At 44.3% G+C, this 18,934-nt stretch overlaps 1 protein-coding gene across 4 annotated transcripts in view; it reads left to right on the forward strand.

Annotated features, from left to right (window-relative positions):
- Positions 1-18,934, forward strand: part of RALY (RALY heterogeneous nuclear ribonucleoprotein) — a 79,581-nt gene that overhangs the window by 19,930 nt on the left and 40,717 nt on the right. For 3 of the 4 annotated variants that reach the window (XM_082857572.1, XM_082857571.1, XM_082857574.1), the window contains one exon: positions 16,036-16,118. The gene's annotated coding sequence lies outside the window, so the exon portion shown is untranslated. Of the gene's footprint in view, positions 1-16,035; positions 16,171-18,934 lie in introns of all 4 variants that reach the window. The other variant, XM_082857573.1, reaches the window with a different exon arrangement.

Consider the following 18,934-nt stretch of genomic DNA (forward strand, 5'->3'; position numbering starts at 1 on the left):
TTGGAATCTTTTTCTGTTCAGAATTTTCTTTTTTTTTTTGGACCCACCACATGGCATGTGGAATCTTGGTTCCCCAACTAAGGATCGAACCTGTGCCCCCTGCATTGGAAGCTTGGAGTCTTAACCACTGGACGGCCAGGGAAGTCCCTTTTTTTTTAAAAAAACCAGGGCCATCCCTTACCCTTCTACAGACTGAACTGGAGCTGAGGCCTTCTCCCTGGAACCCTTCAAAGACTGGAGGAAATCCCTTAAAACCAGTGGTTGAGGAGGATGGGGGGAGATGCTCTGCTTGCTTTGGCTTTCTCATCTCCTTTCCAAGGTCCCTAAGGAATGAGCAGTCTCTGGTGGGAGACATCAATCATCATTTGGGATCAGTGGGAGGGCTGAGTCAGGTTTTTGAACTGGCCCTATGCAAGGAGGGGGAAGGGACTCACGACCAGATATTTCTATGCGTTGTAGAACCCGAGGGCTTAATGTGCTCAGCTACTAGTGTGCTCAGACCAAATTCCCCCTACAGCTGGTCATTCAACAAATATTTGTTGAGTATCTCCTATGTGTCAGGGCTTGCGCTAGTGCTAGCTAAGGATTCCTTGATAAAGACTCAGTCCCTGCCCTGAAAGACCTCACAATCTAACATCAGAGTCAAACAGGGAAACAGACCATAGTATTCTGTATGTGCCTTAATAGAGGCATACGCAGGATTCTCTGGGATCACAGAGGCATGGAAGTGGGTTTTTCTGGGGGAGATAACTTTGATCTGGCTTTGAAGGAAGAGTAATAAGAGTAGAGGCAGGCAAGGCAAGGAGGACACTCCAGACCAGGGAACTAGCACAAAGGAAAGCATGAAGATGTGTCCAGGAACAGTTGATAAAGGGGTGGACATTAGAGTAGTCCCTAACATGTAGCCAATCAGATTGACAGCCCTTGCCCCTCACTATTACAGCCCTAAGGCTGTAATAGTAGTCACTGAATGGTAGTAACACAGGAGCAGGTAGGGAGAAGAAGGTGGATTTATTAGCAGATGCTGACTGAAACTTAGTTTCAGGGAGGAAACTAGGGAGGAAAGCTGAAGAGCAGCAGCCCTCTGCACTCTGGGCCAAGCCTGCAGAGATGCTGGGGGTTCTTGGCAGTGGTTTGAAAGTTCGTTGGCTCAGGCACAGGGCTTTTGCTTCTCTGATGGCAAAATCCTCTGCTTGCCTTCCCCTCCTTTCCTTTAAAAAAGAAATTAATGGAATCTGTTCAAAGTATCCCTGAAATGAAATTACATTTTTAACTCTAATTACCCTAATTAAAACTTGACAGCTGTAATCCTGGAATGGCAGATATGCTAAGTACCCCATGCCTGTGACAAGCTTACTTACCCAGATGGAATGTTGTTCTGTTCTGGGCTTAGGAGAAAAATTCTTTTGTATGTTTGTTTTGTTTTTCCCCATTAGCAATTTAGTCTTTGACCTCACAGCTTGCTCAAGCTAGGATAGTCTTACTTGTAGGCTACAGGCTTGTTCAGGACCCCTTAATCTCAGTAGAGGTCCCTTTGTATCCAGAGGAGATGCTTCTGATGATTTTTACCACATACCTTTGAGTTCTCACTTCAGTTGAGGTTGGATTGAATGCCCTGAGCCTTTCCCGGGGTGAAATCTCCTGTCTTTGGGGGATCTGCACTTGTTAGAAGGCTGTCTGCTGATCTAGGGCTAAATCTGTATCTGGGATCAGTTTATGGCTAGTATTAAGGATACAGTTTGAGGTCAGGGACCAGAAGCTCTGAAAACAGGATCCCTCTTCTCTTCACATGTATCAGCATAGGCTAGAAGCCACCTAATGAAATGCCTGGTCTTGGCCCGTACCTTAACTAGTTACCTGGCCAGACAGGGAACATGATGGGGAGGGAGGGAGGCAGGCAGCCCCTGAAGCAGCCTGAAGGCTCTGTTGATGCTGTGAGTCATCTCATGGTTCTGTTAGAACCAAAGATTACCATGTTCGAATGACTTTCTCTTAGCCCAGAAGCCTGTTCAGTCAGTGGACACTGGGTGTTATGTTAGGTACTGCAAGGGATATAGAGTTGAATAAGACACACTCCATGCCCCTGAGAAGCTTAGAATTGTGGGGGGAGTAGGGAGACAGTAGTGGGTGAGGGATAGCCATATAGTGACTAATTATGTAAGGCAGAGCCAGAAAAGACTTCTCACAGGTGTTGGCATTTGAGCTTGTCCCTGAAATAGGTAATATTGGCAGAGGAATGGAGAAGGGCATTGCAGGTGTTAGGAAAGAGCATGGTGGAAGGTAAGAAGTTGCCAGGTGACAGCCTGCTGTGATGGAGTACAGTGTGCAGGGAAGGATATGATAGAGGATGACGTAGAGTTTAAACTATCCTGTAGGCAAAGGGGATCCATTGAGGGTGTAGGATTGTGATATGAGTGTGTGTGGTGGATTGAGGGACAGGGTGATTGGAGACAGGAGATTAGTTAGAACAGATGTCAGGCAAACTGGCCTGTGGGCTGAATCAGTCTGCTGCCTCTTTTTGTAAAGTTGTACTGGAATACAGCCACACTCATTTGTTCCTCTATGACTGCTTTCATATTACCTTGGCAAAGTTGAATACTACAGAGGCTGCTGGCCCTATACAGAAAAAGTTTGCTGACCTCTGAGTTAGAAGGTAATTATGAAAGTTCTGGAAGAGGAGATAAATGTCAGGACTAAGCTGGAAATGAATTGGAGGTGTCAAATGAGACTTTTCAGAAGAAGGGACAGCATGATTTAGCAGAGAACACCTGCCCTACCTACCTCTCAAAACTTTGTAAAGGTCAAATTTGCTGAAAGTCACCATATCACAAAGGACACAGGATGCAGGCAAGTCCTGATTTGCCCTTATTAGCTGTGTGACCTTGGGCAAATCACTTACTTTCCCAGAAGTTCAGGTGAATATTGTGAATAGAACAAAGAAAAGAATCAGATTTTTCCTCATGGCACAGAACTCTTATTCTGCTACTTCTCTATACTTCACCCCCCCCCCCCCATTTTATAAATCTGAGGGCCCGCTGTTGGAAAGGACAGGTATCCTAGAAAACCTGGAACTTAATTTACAGTTTGAGTTGTGAAGTTGGGGATGGGTGGGCAGAGGGTTTTGATTTCCCGGAGCCGCTGGTGTTGTGGGAGAAGGGCTCATGATAGTTTGAGGACATCCTGTGCCCTTCCCCTTCCCTAACTGCTGGCACTTGTTCTGGCCAGATTGAGTTTATTACTGCCCTTTAACTTCCAGAGCATATTCGCCCCCTGCAAAACTAAAGGCTGGATTGATTTCTTTCTCAGTCACCTTTCAAAGCAGGAAACTATTTAAGTACCACTTGATATCCCTTATGCGTCTCTCCCTGCCACTACACTGAATCCCTTATGACTCACTCCCTTTTTCCTAGAATGTTGTGCATCTACCCTGGTGGATAGGAAAAATCACTAGATGGGAGACCGCAGTGGTGGGTTCCAAACTCATTTCTTCCTTTAGTTTACTGTGTGACCTCAGCCAATTTGTTTCATGTTCCTGGCCCTTCATATGACTTCAGCTACCCCTTAGGATCTGGGCTTTCTTCTTTAAGACCTCAACTTCAGAGCACAGCCTCTTCCCTTTTTTTCCTTTTATCCTGTGTTCTCCCCTCCTTTCAATCTAGAGTATTTGTGTATATACGTACATCATTTGCTTCAAATTCACTGCCTTTGACTGTGAGGAGAATAGTCATATCTCTAGCTGTTTTTACTGGCAAGGTTCTAGGAACTGGCACTCAGTCTAATTACTGGAGTGGAACAGACACTGGAGGTCAGGTCCAGCTGACCCTAGGGTTCAGCAGGCATGGTGTCTCTAGGATGGACAGTCTAGTTCAGTACAGGTAAACATTTGGCCCTGATATCCTTGATAGAGTATAAGAATAAAGGCCAGGCACTGATCCAGGCAATTTACATTTTTTGTGTTCCTTTATCTCATAACTCTGAGACAGGTGATATCATCACAGATATCATTTTACAGATGTGGGAACTTAGTTTTAGAGGATTGTTCAGTAGACAGAGACTGACTCATTGAGGATACAGGGAAATACCTAAATATTCCCTCTTCCCATAGGGGAGAGTGGTGGAAAAACAGACAGTAATCAAAGCTCTTAAGAGGATATAGGGGAGCAGGTAAATCATAATGCTTAAGGATACCCGGTTTAGGTGGCCAGATCCAGGGCCCAAACCCAGATCTGTATGCGTGGTATTCCTACTATACCATGCTGCCTTCCCTGCAGAAGGATGGGGAGAGTGGCAAACTCAAGAATAAGTCTAGGCTGGCAGGAAGTCTTTGAGGAATGGACACTGGTGGGAAGGCTTAGTCTTGGATTCAGAGCTGGGCTTTAGTCTTAGGAGGGCTTGAGGTGTTAGGCAGGTGACCTGAGGCAGGCGTTCTCACATGGACCTGGGGCCATTTGTAGAATACAGTACATGATTTTGTGCCCTCTAGAAGTTGAAGCCTGGTGGTCAGCAGTGGCAATATCCTGGAATACCACAAGGAACGCCACATTCAACTCTGTAGTACAGGAGAACAGAGAGGAAGGGTTGACATCCAGGCCGTATGGGTAGGAGATGGGAGTTAGGGTGAAGACTATTTTAAATATTTCCTGCCTGAAGTCAGAATTGTTTGAGGACTGGATTTGAGTTGCTGACTCCAACCTGAAGTGATAGAGCTAGGATAGAAGTGAGAGGGAAGGGAAGAGATTTTAGAGGCTGACATTCTGTCTTCAGGTTAAAAAAATAAAAAAGATTTAAAAATTGTGTTAGATTCTACAAATTAGTCCAGTTTAAAAACTTGAACCATTTTCTTCTCAGCACAGCCTTTGCATATGCTGGCTCCTTTTCCCAGAGGCTCTGTCTTCCTTTTTCTCTGACCATGGCTAGGCAGGCAGGTCATGGCTAGCTCTGAGCCATAGCATCCTTCAGTCTGCTGCTTCACCCTGGGTCTTTTTCCCTGTGATGCACCCAATAGTGCTAGATTCGAGGCCTTTCTCACCTTCTGAGATGGCCCACACTCTTGTCTGTGGAGTCTGTTTCTCCCTGAGTAAACCATCTTTCATTTTAGTTTGGCTCGCTCTTGAATGCTTTCCTGTTCAAGAACCCACACTCGGCGGCCATCCCAGGGACTCGCCTAAGACCTGGGACGTGAGCATCCTCTCGTGCCCCACTGTCTTTCCTGCAACAAGGGGAGATGTCACTTGGGGATATCACAGCACAAGTTATGGCAGATCCCAGTCTGTATGTTTTGAAGGATAACCATTGTATAAAGCACTGAACTGAGATTTTGCAAATATCTGTCGGTTGTTAAATTCTTTTTAAAGACATGTCTCCCTTTTGGTGTTGTTATTTAAACTACGAAATTGTCTTAATCCAGTTTCCAGATTCGGTTTTTGGCATGAGTGATCGTCTGCTAGAGATCTGTGACATAGTTGGAAGACTAGGAGAAATACTCCCAATAGATAAAACAATGAGGAATTCCTGAAAGATGAGATAAAAACAGATAAATGGGATAACCCCAATAAAAATGAGGACAAATACTCCCCACCAAGCGAAAGAGAGAAGTTCCCCCCCAAAATTAGTTTTCTGGACAAAACTCTGTGATTACCCTGAGATAAGAAGCAATGACATGGACAGTTGGCCAGAAAATTAAGTAAGGTAATCACTGGTCAGTCTCCTTAGCAGACAGTCCTCTGACATTGAGGGTAAAGCCATGTGTCTTAGTCCGTTTGGGCTGCTAGAACAAAAACACCTGAGACTGGGTGCCTTCTAAACAACACATGTATGAAAAAAAAAAAATAGTGCTAGATTCGATTTCTTCATCTGTGAAATATGAGGTCCTAGTATTCTATACTAAAGTGGTCTTTTATCTGCCAGACCTGAAATTCATTCTTAAGGCTAGTTCTGACCCCACCCTTGGTATCTACAGTCTTCATGTAACCGAGCTGAATCCCAACTAAAATTAACAGATTGTTTTTTTGCCTGACCATCTACTTGTGATTTAAATTTTGGGGTAAAATTGGCATTGTCTCTCAGATCCCGGCTTTCTGCCCCAGAACCCCAGTTCTGGGACTGAGTCCACTTCTGCAGAGCATTGTCATTGCTTTTTAAATACCTATTCAAAAACTGGTCTGTAAACTTGAAATTTGTAGTTCCAGTTTCCAGGTACACTGAGGACACCTCCAAATTTATTCTGTACTAGAGGAAGTCTAGTACAGAATGTGGGATGGGATGATGTGGGAAGTGCCCTGATTGGGAGTAAGGAGACTGATTCTGGCCCTGCCACTGCCTTCCTTCTGTGACTTTGGACAGATCCTCTCACTCTGGTCTTACCACTCCTTCTGTAAAATGGTGGGGCCTCTTCCAGCTCTGGTCTCATCAGGGACAAAAAGCCATCTTCTGTACAGTTCAGTTGCAGAGCACTGTCTGGCCCCAGCTTTGGTGTGTTGGTTACAGATTATAAAGCCTTAGATTCTCGCTTCCAGCTCAAGAGGGGGAAGGGGAACCTTCCAACTGTTTCATTAGCATGGAGAAAAGAAAACAGTAATTACTTGTGCCTCCCTTGAGGATTCCTTTGGGGTTGGTCTTTCAGGGAAGGAGAAAGGGGAAACTGGAGGCAGCTTCAGCTGAGGAAGGAGAAATGCTGTTAGCTGCCCAGAAAAGGCAGAGGCAAGAATGGTTGTCTTGCAGGTCTGTTGTATTCTCTGGACATTCTTCCAGGCAGCCTAGAGACTGCCTGGATTGAGTTTCATCTATTTATGGCATGTATAGTGTTCTCATACATGGACATGGATTGGGCTCATGGAGCGCTAATGTCACCTGTCATTAAGAAGGCAGCTGCACTCCAGGGCCTCTTTTTGTGACATGCTGGGCATCCTGACACCTGTCTTTGTTGGGGAGTAGAAGTGGGTTTTACTGAGTCATTTTGTGACTTGGCTGCATTTTTATTATGTTGTGAGGTAATTTTTTTAACCCCCATGGCAACACAGCCAGTTGGTTTATTATGCCAGGGCATAGGCAACACACAATAGAGCCACTCATAAGAGTCAAGGTCAGGTATTCTTGTGACTGGAAGGAGTCTAGAACTGCAGGACCATGGTGTTTGATCCAGGCTGGGAAAAGCAGGCCTCACGAAGATTGAAGCAGTTAGAGTTTCGAGGCCAAGAGGTTAGGGGGCAAGCTGGACAGAACTAAAACAGATTGGCAAGCGTGGCTCCTGGGACAAGGACTATTTGCTCTATGGCCAGTCTTATACTCCCTACTGTCTATGAGCAGTTGTGCATCTTCAAGTGCTGACTGTAGCAGAAATGGGTCTGAGACTGCCTGCAGGTGAGCCCTGCCTGATTGAACCTGGAGCTGTTATGCTAAGATTATGTCCTGTGGCTGCTCACTCCTGCCTCGGTTGTCACCCCGGAGGCCTAGAGAACCTAGCTTCTATTTTCCTTCCCTCTTCTGAGGAAGATATCACTTTAGAAACACCTCTTTCAGGGACTTCCCTGGTGGTCCAGTGGTAAAGAATCTGCCTTACAATGCAGGGGACACGGGTTCAGTCCCTGGACAGGGAACTGAGATCCCACATGCCGTGGGGCAACTAAGCCTGCGTGCCGCAACTACTGAGCTCATGCACCTCAACTAGAGAGCCTGCGTGCTCTGGAGCCCACGCACTGCAGTGAAAGATCCTGCGTGCCACAAGTAAGATGCAACACAGCCAAAAAAACAATAAAAAGAAAAAGAAACACCTCTTTCAGTCAGTCTTCCTGTATGCCCTGGAGATTGCTCTACTCTAAACACCAGAGGTTTTATAGGGACGTATTATTTTTTTTTTAATTAATTTATTTTTGGCTGCATTGGGTCTTCGTTGCTGTGCGTGGGCTTTCTCTAGTTGCAACAAGTGGGGGCTACACTTTGTTGTGGTGCTCAGGCTTCTCATGCAGTGTCTTCTCTTGTTGCGGAGCACGGGCTCTAGGTGTGCGGGCTTCAGTAGTTGTGGCACATGGGCTCAGTAGTTGTGGCTCACGGGCTCCAGAGCACAGGCTCAGTAGTTGTGGTGCATGGGCTTAGTTGCTCCATGGCATGTGGGATCTTCCCGAACTAGGTCTCGAACCCGTGTCCCCTGCATTGGCAGGTGGATTCTTAACTGCTGCGCCACCAGGGAAGTCCCTGGGACGTACTATTTTTTAAAAAAATTTGTTTTACAAATGTAGGAAATAATTTCTTCTATCAAAATATCTTATTAGCCCCCTGAAGCACTCCCTTTCTCTTGTCTTAGGTCTTTTGCTTGGCTCCCCACCCTACCCAAAGCTTTTGATATCTAGGCCCCAGTTCTTCTCTCAGATTTTTCTTAATTTACTTCCTGGCTTCTTTCCCCTACTTACCAGCCCTAGATTCCTGGTTTCCATATACTCCTGTAAGAACCTGTTCCCTTTTTTTTTTTTTAAATTATTATTATTTTTTAATGGAATGCGCCAAAATAATAGTCTGGCCCAAGGGAAGGAGTGCTTGTCTTAAGAGTAAACTTCCAGTCATCTGGGCCATAGTAAAGTGCTTCCCAGAAATAGGGACAATGTGCACACTCAGGACACAGTACATGCTGACTCTTGCAAAAGTGTTCATACGTAGCATTGTATTCCCTCCCGGTATAAGGTGTTTTGATCAGGTATTTGAGTTCTGCCCTGGCACCTCTCATGACTTTTTGCCTGTTTGTTACAACACTAGAACATCTTGTCATTTAGGGTGTGGTATTCAGTTTGGCAAAAGGCCCTGTCTCCTCTTTTACTGTGACAAATGTGAGAGCCCCTTGGGAAGGCCTGGTAAGTCCAGTCTGCAACTCTGGAACTTGATGGTGCGCTTGCATTTCACCCCTGCCCATCTTTTCCCCAGGCATACAAAACCAATAGTTGCTTCATCGAGTACAAAATGGGAGAAGTTGGTCCATTCCCTAACACTTCATTATTGGAGCCTATTTTGGTATGTGGGGGACGCCTTATTTTTGAGCATGAGAAAGTGCAAGGTATATATGTAGTAGAAAGAACACAGTTTTGCAGTCAGACCTATTGAAATAAGTTCTTTTTCCCGGCTGTGTGGTTTTAGACAGATTACTTCTCTGAGGCTCAGTTTCCTCCTGTAAGATGGGGATAATTCTATGGATTTCAAGAGGTTATTAGGAATAAATGAGAATAATTAAGGCTTTGGATCTTAATGGTACATAATAAGGTAATAGCAAATGTACATTTCTTTCTTTTCTCCTAGGCCTTTTTTATTGCTTGATTCATCCTTTGTGGTATTTAAATGGAAAAATAATATCTATCATTAAGTCACTTATGCCAGGCCCTGAGGTAAGGGCTTTCCCATGCTATTTAATTTATTTCTCCCAATAACACATTTATGAAGCAGGAACCTTTTAAAACAAATGTAGGAAACTGAGGCACAGAAGGTAAATACGTTGCCTAAGGTCACAAAGCTAGTAAGAGACAGAGCTGGGATTCAAACCCAGGTGTGTGATTCTAGAGCCTGAGCTCTTCACCACTAAATTGGTCATTACTACTTTTTGTTACTTTCCCTGAGTAATATGTGACTTCTACTGGTTCTTACCTTCTTTGTACTTGGAACTGTTGGTATTTGCATACATGTAGCTCTTGAACTTTTTCAGTCTCAGTTGGTGCTTTACTGTCTTTTGATGGAGGTGCAGACAGTGACAGTCTCTGCCACAGCTCTTCCTAAGTCTTTTCACTCAGAGCAGATCTCTTCAAGTGAAAGGTGGTACAGCCCTCTTTTTATTTTATTTCATTTTTTTAAAGAGACCATCCCCTCATTCCTTCTTTACCTTTATATCAAACTAAATAGATTTAAACAGTTAAACTGTTTCTTGACAATCTTGTTTGATCCATCAAAAAATCCTCCAGAATAGTAGATACTATCACCCTCATTTTACAGATATGGAAAAAAGGTCCAGGAAGGTGAAATGACTTGACAAGGTCACACAGTGCATTATAGGTAGAACTGGAACTAGCCTTTAGGTTTTCTCTTAGCCCAGGGCTCTCTCTGTTGATTTAGTAAGAAAGAGAGATACCTGTATATAATATGTATATCAGGGCTTATTAGCCTGGAGCAACCTTTGTAGAAGGAGCAGAGGAATAGAGGAAGAACCTTCATGTCTTCTGATCTCTGCAGGCCTCAGCCTAAACCAGGTGAGCAAGGGTTAGGCTGGGGCAGGAAGGTGGTGAGAACTGAGGATGGGAGCCCTGAGGAATTTCACTTTACCTCCTGCTGACAGATTTGGTCTGGGATTTGGACAAGCAATTTCCTTCCATTTAAAATATATAAAGAGGAATTCCTACTACTGCTCTTAAAAAAAAAACAAAAACAATTTTGTTTCTGGAATCAGAAGGAAAAAGAAACTTTTCTCAAAGTCTAGGTGTCAGACATTTTAATCCTGCCCTGGCACCCCCTTCCTTTTTGTTTCCTTCCTTACCTTCTCTCCTTTCACCCCTTTCTTCTACCTCTATTTTATCTGTTAACCACCTAACTTCCTTTCTTATCCGTTTCTCTTCTCATCTCTTCCCTAACTCCTGAAAACAAGAGTGGGAAAAGGGTACCTTCAGCTGAGAGACTAGTAGGTAGTTGATATAGATATTGGGGCTGAGAGTCAGAACATGGAGCTTGAGATTTTGGACCTTACTTCTAGACCTTAGAACAAAGGTTGATAGGGCTGGTGTTTTATTCACTCACAGGTTCCCTAAATACTTAATGTCTCCTACGTGCCAGGCTGTGTCAGATACTTGGGCATTTTAGTTAAAAAGACCCTAAACCTGCCGTAAGGTCACAGTCTTATGGGAAAGACATAGCAGCAGTAAACCTCCTCTTCGCTCCTCTCTTCTCTCCCCAAACCCCATTCAAGTCATTGGATTTTTGAGGTAGAAAGAACTTCAGAGTTTATCTGGTCCCTTTTCATGTTGCTACATAATGAGTAAGGCAGACCATAAGCAAGCACATTAGGCTTTGGAGTAAAGCAGACCTAGGTTCAAATCTTAGCTCTGCTACTTACCAGCTGTTTGACCTTGAATGACACACTTAGCCTCCTCCCTATCTTCAGTTACCTTGGCTATAAAATGGGCATGCCATCACTTGCTTCACAGGGTATTACAAGGGTTACCAGCATACCACCTAGCCCAGTGCCTGGTGCATAGTAGCCCACGTCTTCCTGTCACCCTGCATCAAGGCCTGACCTAAGCCCTTGCTCTAATGAAGCTTCTGAGGCCACTTCTAGTCAGACTGATTTCTTTCTTTCTTTCTTTTTTTTTAAAATTAATTTCTTATTTATTTATTTTTGGCTGCATTGGGTCTTTGTTGCTGCGCACGGGCTTTCTCTAGTTGCTGCGAGTGGGGGCTACTCTTTGTTGCGGTGCGTAGACTTCTCATTGTGGTGGCTTCTCTTGTTGTGGAGCACGGGCTCTAGGCACGCGGGCTTCAGTAGTTGTGGCACATGGGCTCAGTAGTTGTGGCTCATGAGCTGTAGAGCGCAGGCTCAGTAGTTGTGGCACACGGGCTTAATTGCTCCACGGCATGTGGTATCTTCCCGGACCAGGGCTCAAACCCGTGTCTCCTGCATTGGCAGGTGGATTCTTAACCACTGCGCCACCAGGGAAGCCCCAGACTGGTTTCTTTTTCCACTTTTATAATGCATAGCACTTTTGAAACTGTTAGGTCCTGCCTAATGTTCTTTTTTTTCAAATTTTTTAAAAAATTGAAGTATAGGTGATTTACAATGTTGTGTTAGTTTCCAGTGTACAACAAAGTGATTCAGTTGTGTGTGTGTGTGCGCGCACGCGCATTCTTTTTCCTATTCTTTTCCAGTATGGTTTATTACAGGATATTGAATATAGGTCCCTGTGCTATATAGTAGGTCCTTGTTGTTTATTTTATATGTAGTTTGTATCTGCTAATCCCAAACTCCTAATTTATCCCTCTCCCACCCCGCTCCCTCTCTGGTAACCATAAGTTGTTTTCTGTGTCTCTGAGTCTGTTTCTATTTTGTAAATATTCATTTGTATCATATTTTAGATTCCACATATAAGTGATATCATATGGTATTTGTCTTTCTCTTTCTGACTTATTTCATTTAGTATGATAGTTTCCAGGTCCATCCATGTTGGTGCAAATGGCATTGTTTCATTCTTTTATTTATTTATTTATTGGCTACGTTGGGTTTCCTTTGCTGGGCGTAGGCTTTCTCTAGTTGCGGTGAGTGGGGGCCACTCTTCATTGCGGTGCACAGGCTTCTCATTGCGGGGCTTCAGCAGTTGTGGTATGCTGGCTCAGTAGTTGTGGCTCGTGGGCTCTAGAGCGCAGGCTAAGTAGTTGTGGCACACGGGCTTAGTTGCTCCGTGGCATGTGGGATCTTCCTGGACCAGGGCTTGAACCTGTGTCCCCTGCATTGGCAGGTGGACTCCCAACCACTGCACCACCAGGGAAGCCCTGTTTCATTCTTTTTTATGGCTGAGTAATGTTTTGTGTGTGTGTGTGTGTGTGTGAGTGTGTGTGTATGTATGTATGTGTGTACACACCACATCTTTATCCATTCATCTGTTGGTGGACATTTAGGTTACTACCATGTCTTGGGTATTGTAAATAGTGCTGTTTTGAACATTGGGGTGCATGTATGTTTTCGAATAGAGTTTTCTCCAGATAATATGTCCAGGAGTGGGATTGCTGGATCATATGGTAACTCTGTTTTTAGTTTTTAAAGGAACCTCCATACTGTTTTCCATAGTCTGCCTAATATTCTTAGTCATCCTTTGTAGGAAGCTGACACAGTCCTACTAGGACTTTACTCCGCAGTTCTTGCCAGGAGCCTAAGGATAAGATTTGTTCTCATTCATCCCTGCATCCTCTATAACCCCTAACCCAGAGTTGTGACCATGGCTAAGAAGGCCCAGGAATTGTTTTCGATTAATTGGGTAGAAGACTTGGGGTTTTGCAGCTGACAAAAAGAGCTGTTAAAGATTTGGCTGGGTCTCCCATCTCAACCCTTCCCCTTTCCTCTCCTGTTGTCACATTGATTCTTACAAAATCCCTATATTGTAGGCTGGTTGGGAATTGTATCCCCATTTTGTAGTTAAGGAATCTGAGGCTCAGATTAAAACTCAGGTCTCTTGCTAGGAGATAGATTTAGAGTAAGATAAGAGTAGTAGGGGACTACCCTGGTGGCACAGTGGTTAAGAATCCGCCTGCCAGTGCATGGGACACGGGTTTGAGCCCTGGTCCAGGAAGATCCCACATGTTGCGGAGCAACTAAGCCGGTGCGCCACAACTAGTGAACCTACGCTCTAGAGCCTGTGAGCCACAACTACTGAGCCCTCACGCCACAACTACTGAAGCCCATGAGCCTAGAGCATCTGCTCCACAACGAAGAGCAGCCCCCGCTCGCTGCAAATAGAGAAAGCCCCCGTGTAGCAGCAAAGACCCAACGCAACCATAAATAAATACATGAATGAACGAATGAACCCCACGCAGCAGCAAAGACCCAATGCAGCCATAAATAAATGAATGAATAAATAAATAAATGAATGTTTGTATGTAGTAGGAATTCGAACAGAAATCTTAACTGACTAGGTTTTCCCTGTCTGGAAGCAGTAGGAATCTTTACAAGGAAGAACAACAGGGGAAGTGTTCTGAAGCCTTAGTGGATGGTGAGGCCAGAGCCAGGTAGGAGTCACAGCCAGAGATGTTTCAAGAACATGACAGAGAGGTAAGAAAGGCTTCAGGATAACTTCACTGAATTGCTAGGCCTTGAAGATTAAGAAGGATTTGAATATGTACAAATGAAGACAGGCGTTCCAGGTGAGGCAACAACATGGATAAAAGTATGGGAGCTGGAAAGCCCACAGTAGAGGTAAGGTAGATGGTGACCAGATCCATGGTATGAGAGTCTAGAGAGCAAGGCTGAGGTGATTGGGAGCCATGACATTTTTTTGAGCAGGGGAGTGGCATTAGGAACATTAGTCTGGCAGTGTGGGCTCAATAGATTGGAACAGGAAGGATCGGGGGAGACTAGTGAAAGAGAGACCAGGGAAGAGGCTGCTGTAACAGCCTGTCCTTGTAATGTCAATAAATTCTAAGAATTATTCCAGCAGTGCAGGCAGGAGATAATGAGATCCTGAACCAAGAGGAAGTTGACACAGTAGGGAATAAAGAAGATGATTTGGATGTAGAGCTGTTAGAGACTGAAAACAAAAACAAAAAAAACCCCTACAAGGACTTGGCAATTGTGGGAATGAGGGAAGAAGGGGTTGGAGAGCATGAGTGAACATTTTGAAGTCTAAATATGTACTTGGTGAGAGAGTAGCATTGACATATATACACTACCAAATGTAAATAGCTAGTGGGAAGCAGCCGCATAGCACAGGGAGATCAGCTCAGTGCTTTGTGACGACCTAGAGGGGTGAGATGGGGAGGGTGAGAGGGAGACGCAAGAGGGAGGGGGTATGGGGATATATGTATACATATAGCTGATTCACTTTGTTATGCAGCAGAAACTAACACACCATTGTAAAGCAATTATACTCCAATAAAGATGTTAAAAAAAATGTACTTCGGAGAATTGTTGGTGAAACATGGGGGCTAGGAAATAGAAGATGAGTTCAGTTTGTTGACATGTTAATTGGAGGTGCTGATAGTCCTTTCCTTTACCACCCACCCATTAGTACGTCTGCCTTTGTGCTTTGACCCTGCCCTACAGGGATCCTTTAGTTCCTGTGTTTGCTGCTTTGTTCTGGAGTGGAGCCCCTCACAGATCCCTCTACCCAGGTCTTAGAGCAACTGTCATTCCTTCTCTGAAATAAAATAGTACATGTAAGGTGCTTAGCCCAGTACCTAGTCTATTTCAAAGTGTGCATTAAATGTTAGTGGCTATTAAATTGCTATTGTTGTCGTGGTTATCATCATAGCTTTGTGATCACAGTATCCTCTGGAACCACCTGGCTGAAGGACTCGGGAGTCATTCAACTGGTATTCAGTAAAAAACTTGGACTGCAAGTAAATGGAGAGGATTTCAGACTTGGGTATGAATGGGGGCTGTGAGCCATGTCAGCTAGGACTAGAGAATGCGTTTCCTGTGTTTTTTCTTCTGTTCTTGAGAAGTGGTATAGTGTGTGGTTAAGAAGGCAAGCCCCGGAGGTTGGACTTCCAGGGTTAAAGTCCCAGGTCTACCATCTATTAGCTGTGTGACTTGGGGCAAATTTACTTAACTTCTCTGTCTGTTTCCCCATTAGTAAAATGGGGAAATGTAATAACACACCAACCTTACAAGAGTTTGTAAAGATTAAATGAGTTAATACAAATAAAGGGTTTACAACAGTGCCTGGCGTGTGCTACTATTCTCCTTACCCCAGTCATTTCTACCCCATATTCCAAGTAATACATAGGAGTTTCTCTGTTTTCTCTTTACCCCACATTCCAAGAAATATATAGGAGTTTCTCTGTCCCTTACCCAGCAGAGGAGGAGGTGAGCAGAGAAACCTGAAATCAATCTCAGAGTGCTTGAAAGTTTGTCCCAGCTGGGTTCCAGGTTACTGACGCCTGGAGGAACCTCATTCTTCCCATCACTGTATTCTATGTTGACTTTCTTGTTCTTTAGCATAACAAGCTTACTCTTGCCTATTGTTGCCTCAGGGCTTTTGCACTTATTTCCCCTCTCTGAAACACTCTTCCCTCTGATCTTTGCAGGTCTTAACCCCCTCACTTTATTCAGGTCTCTGTCTAGCAATTGCTTCTTGGAGAAGTCTTCCTTGACGGATTTATCTAAAATAGACCTCATTCTCACTCCTTGTCATTCTTTCCTGACTCTGCTTATTTTTCTTTATAGCACAACCTGAAACTATGTATTTACTTATTACCCTATCTTTTGCTAGTTGCAAGACATGTAAGGGCAGGAACTTTGCATGCCATCATTGACCTAAGTTCATGCCTGTTCTGAGCAAGACCCTGACTGATTTCTCTCTGTTACAGGTGAGCCCTCTTCCCTGAGACAGTTGGTGCTGACCCTGTAACGCAAAAGAGGAAATTGCTGGCTGAGCTCAGCCTTGGTACTGGTGAGTGAGAGTGCCTAGGCAAACTCTGGGCAAACTTGGGCCAAGATACAAGGTAACTAGTTTGGAGCTTATTTTTACCCTTAGTACAGGTAACTTATAGATAATTACTCTCCTACTCCATGCCTAAGAGACTGTCATAGGCAGCCTTTTCTACTGGGAGGAGAATTGAACTTGCTTTCCTGGAGCTGCCATGAGACAGGGTGGGATCATTTGCCATGAATAAAGCAAAGCATGCTCAATTCCTTCTGGCTTCTGCCAGCTGCTTTCTGCTGGGGGGTATTCTGGACCTGGCAACTAAACCCGTTCTCCCATAAGCTCTCTTAACGTGAATTCATAGCCCTTAGAGACTTTTCCTGATTTCAGTCTTGATTGTGACCTACCAAGCCCAGAGTCAGCTTCAGAAAATCCTGTGGTTTTATCAGTCCTGCAGAATGTAATCATCAATGGAGGTGAGGACAGAGTGATTAGAGTGGGGCTGTGTGAAGAGGGAAGTCCAGGGAATCTTAGAAGGAAGACTGCAGATGGTGAAACAGGAAGGGAAATCAACATATTAAGAACCAATAGTGTTATGGATCCCATTTAAACTAGACAAAACCCCATCTTATAGATGAGGGAATTGAGACTGAAGTAACTTGCCCAGGCTTACACCTGGGAATCCGTTAAGCTGATATTAGAACCCAGGTCAGTCTAACTGTGAATACCATTGTTCTCTCTGCCTTGGCAGGCTTTCCTTGGAATGCTAATCTCCCTGGAATCATGATTTTTCTTATAAAGTTCAAGAAAACAGACCTCCTTAGGGATTCAGGAAGGAGGTCTAGTTATTTGAAGGGCCCAGCAGGGCAGGCAAGAGTTGGGGGGGTCCTTTCTGAGCAATGGCATTTTTAGTGAGGGGGAAAGGAAGAGCCTTCAAGCAGGCGGAGGCCAAGGCTAAATATGACTGGAAGGAGAGGAAAACACCTATAACACGTGGGATTCCATAAGCACTTGGGCCAGCACAGATGGGGACCTGGAGAGCTGAGTTGCAGTTGGAAAACCTGGGTTTTTGTCTTCTCGTTCAGTATTTGCGCTTGGATAATCTCCATTTCCCTATTTGTAAATTGGAGTGCCTCACTGCACCCATATGTCTATTTTGTGTGCACCAACCATACAGGATATTGTAGACAATCAAATGGGAGATGCAAGTTGGAAAGCTTTGTGAACTGTAAAACAGCATGACTGAAATGAGAGGTGAGAAGTAAGTGTTATAAGTATCCTTGGCATCTCAGTCCCTGACCTGATTGCCACCCAACTCCCCAAAGGTAAAAGGGAAGGTTTTGCCTTGGAAATTTACACTGTAAATTTTCTCCCAGGCCCTTCTCCTCCTCTCCTTCTGCAGGCCCTACCGGAAGTTCAGTCTTTCCACAAGTTCAGTCTTTCCAGGGTACAGAGACAAACCAGGCAGCATTGGCAGCCATGATTTGCAGCATGTGGGCTGCAGAGCGCAGGTTTAAATGCACTCACACAGCCTGGCTCCAAGGCCACTGCCAGTACAGATATTATAGTTGGTTTCAAGAGTCCATCCCCAGCATGTTAGAACAGGAGGGCTATTCCTCTTCTGGCCCTAGGTTCCCTGCCTTCCCCCAACCCCCACCCTCCAACTGCTAGTGAAAAAGGCACTTGTACTGCAGTCTCATATCTTATCAGAGGCCGTGGGCATTCCAGTTTTCCCACCATTTCTCTCGCTCTTGGCCAGTGACATAGGTCACTCTCTTCATACTCTGTAACAAGGGGCATTCTATTCTTCCGTCTGCCTGCCTGAGGGTGCACAGAGGGATCGGTCCTCCAACCTGATGCTCTTGGAATCCACACTGGCCAACATACCCTCCTATTCTGAATCTCCAGACTCTTGCTGTCCTCTCTTTCTGTCTTGGTTAATCTAATGTTCTATAGCTTCTGGCCTTTACATGGCCTGGGCATCAAGCTTGGCTTTTATTGTTTTCGTGACAACTGCCCTGTGAAAAAGTTCCACTATTGACTATTTTAAAATATGAATGATTCTATTTAAAAGATTGTATAATATACTGATACCCATATAGTATCTTATTTATCTAACATCCTCAATTTTCCAGAGTCCAGCTGAAAAATAAGAAGGTAGCAAAGCATTGTCATCCTTAATACCTTGCACAGCACTAATTTATTCCTATTTTTACGTTTTGTTGTAACAAGCTTAGCAATCTGGTTTCTAAACCTCCATAAGATTAAGAGCGGCGTATAAAAAGGGGAGGAGGAGCTGCTATATTAGCAGCAGCTAGTGGTGAGAGCTGAAAGCTAACAGTAAGGGAGAGGTAAAAGAAGAATGATAAGAAAGAGAAGTTAAAATGGGTATGAAGGTCAAACTTTAGGGGCAACAGCCCTATAGACATCTATGCATTTCAATAAGGTGGAGCTAGGTAATTTTTAAGGTAGTTCTAGGTTCTTCTTGAGGGACAGAGGTATCAGAATGTTTAATTATTTGTAGTATCTACGATATTATCAGGTGCTATATTGAATACATAAATTGATTTCATAACAGCTTGGGAGGTAGGTGGTGATATTCTCATTTTATAAGTTCCAGAGACTTAGAGAGGGATACACAGGCAGTGACTGGAAGACCTAAGCTTAGAACTTAGAAGAATCTGGCTTTAGAGAACCAAGTTTTTTCTATTCTACACTGGTTCTTCCTCCATGACCTAAAACCTTGGTCCTTCTCAGACTCTTGGGACAGTGGTTCCCACCCTCCCAACCCCGCCTTTATTCATTCTCCTATACATGAATATCTTTTTAAAGACGTCCATTCA

The sequence above is a fragment of the Leucopleurus acutus genome (assembly GCF_964270905.1).
Source record: "Leucopleurus acutus genome assembly, chromosome: 16".
In the NCBI taxonomy this organism is placed as follows: domain Eukaryota; kingdom Metazoa; phylum Chordata; class Mammalia; order Artiodactyla; family Delphinidae; genus Leucopleurus; species Leucopleurus acutus.